At 31.8% G+C, this 2,412-nt stretch overlaps 1 non-coding gene across 1 annotated transcript; it reads left to right on the forward strand.

The window, feature by feature from the left end:
* Positions 1-576: 576 nt before the first annotated feature.
* Positions 577-684, forward strand: LOC148554016 (small nucleolar RNA R71). Its single transcript, XR_015893242.1, has one exon. It is a non-coding gene; the product is annotated as a small nucleolar RNA R71 (small nucleolar RNA).
* The last annotated feature ends 1,728 nt before the right edge of the window (positions 685-2,412 follow it).

Raw genomic sequence — 2,412 nt, forward strand, 5'->3', positions numbered from 1 at the left:
TTTGCTAAATTAGAAGCATTTTGTTCAGAGTTCTCTGTCTGTTGCTGAGTTGATGATGGAAAAGGCTTGCTATTGCTAAACCTGTTTCTTCCACCATTATTAAAGCCTTGTTGAGGCTTTTGATCCTTCCATGAGAAATTTGGATGATTTCTCCATGTTGAGTTATAGGTGTTTCCATAAGGTTCACCTAAGTAATTCACCTCTGCTATTGCAGGGTTCTCAGGATCATAAGCTTCTTCTTCATAAGAAGCCTCTTGAGTACTGTTGGATGCAGCTTGCATTCCATGCAGACTCTGAGAGATCATATTAACTTGCTGAGTCAATATTTTATTCTGAGCCAATATGGCATTCAGAGTATCAACTTCAAGAACTCCCTTCTTCATAGGCGTCCCATTACTCACAGGATTCCTTTCAGAAGTGTACATGAACTAGTTATTAGCAACCATGTCAATGAGTTCTTGAGCTTCTGCAGGCGTTTTCTTCAGGTGAATGGATCCACCTGTAGAAGTGTCCAGTGACATCTTTGATAGCTCAGATAAAACCATCATAGAATATATCCAGGATGGTCCATTCTGAAAGCATGTCAGAAGGACACTTTTTGGTCAACTGTTTGTATCTTTCCCAAGCTTCATAGAGGGATTCACCTTCTTTCTGTCTGAAGGTTTGAACATCAGCTCTAAGCTTGCTCAGCTTTTGAGGAGGAAAGTACTTGGCTAAGAAAGCCGTGACCAGCTTATCCCAAGAGTTCAGGCTGTCTTTGGGTTGAGAATCCAACCATAATCTAGCTCTGTCTCTTACAGCAAAAGGGAAAAGCATGAGCCTGTAGACTTCAGGATCTACTCCATTAGTCTTAACAGTATCACATATCTGCAAGAATTCAGTTAAGAACTGAAAAGGATCTTCAGATGGAAGTCCATGAAACTTGCAGTTCTGCTGCATCAGAGAAACTAATTGAGGTTTCAGCTCAAATTTGTTTGCTCCAATGGCAGGAATGGAGATGCTTCTTCCATGTAAATTGGAATTAGGTGCAGTAAAGTCACCAAGCATCCTCCTTGCATTATTATTATTTTCGGCTGCCATCTCCTCTTCTTGTTTGAAAATTCCTAACAGGGGCTTACTGGTTAGTTGTAATTCAGAGTCCTTTCAGGTTCTGGATCTGCTTCAACAAGAATATTCTTGTCCTTGCTCCTGCTCATATGACAAAGAAGAAGGCACAGAAAAATAATAATAATAGAGATCCTTTTTTTTTTTGAATGAGGGAGAGATGTTAGTAGATGAATAAATAAAAAAAAATAGAAGGAGATGAGAGAGAAGAGAATTTTCGAAAATAATTTTTGAAAAAGAGTTAGTGATTTTTGAAAATAGTTTTTGAAAAATGTTAGTAATTTTTGAAAATTAAGATTTAAAAATTAAAATAATTAATAAATTAAAAAGAAATTTTGAAAAAGGGGGAAGATATTTTCGAAAAATGAGAGAGAGAGAATTAGTTAGGTAGTTTTGAAAAAGTTAAGGAACAAATAAAAAGTTAGTTAGTTAGTTGAAACAAATTTTGAAAAAATAAGAAGTTAGGAAGTTAGAAAAGATATTTTGAGAAGATATTTTTTTGAAAAAGATAAGATAAGTAGATATTTTTGAAAAGATATGATAGAAATTAGTTTTTGAAAAAGATTTGATTTTTAAAATCACAATTAATGACTTGATTCACAAGAAATCACAAGATATGATTCTAGAACTTAAAGTTTGAATCTTTCTTAACAAGTAAGTAACAAACTTGAAATTTTTGAATCAAAACATTAATTGATTAGTTATTTTCGAAAATTTTATATAAAAATAAGAAAAAGATTTTTGAAAAATATTTTTGAAATTTTCGAAAATAACTAAGAATTTTGAAAAAGATTTGATTTTTGAAAAAGATTTTGAAAAAGATAAGATTTTCAAATTGAAAATTTGATTTGACTCATAAGAAACAATTTGATTTTAAAAACTTTTGAAAAAGTCAACTCAAATTTTCGAATTTGATGAGAGAAAAAGGGAAAGATATTTTTTTTTAATTTTTGAAATTTTTATGAAAAACATGAAAATTATGCAATGCATGAAATTTTTAGATCAAAACAATGAATGCATGCAAGAATGCTATGAATGTCAAGATGAACACCAAGAACACCATGAATGTCAAGATGAACATCATAGACACAATTTTGAAAAAATTTTAATGCAAAGAAAACATGCAAGACACCAAACTTAGAATTCTTTAATGCTTACGCACTAAGAATTCAAGAATGCATATGATAAACATGAAAAGACACAAAACAAAAAAATCATCAAGATCAAACAAGAAGACTTACCAAGAACAACTTGAAGATCATGAAGAACACTATGAATGCATGATATTTTCGAAAAAATGCAAGATGC

Source organism: Arachis ipaensis, chromosome B7 (assembly GCF_059453495.1).
Source record: "Arachis ipaensis isolate K30076 ecotype BB chromosome B7, ASM5945349v1, whole genome shotgun sequence".
NCBI lineage: Eukaryota > Viridiplantae > Streptophyta > Magnoliopsida > Fabales > Fabaceae > Arachis > Arachis ipaensis.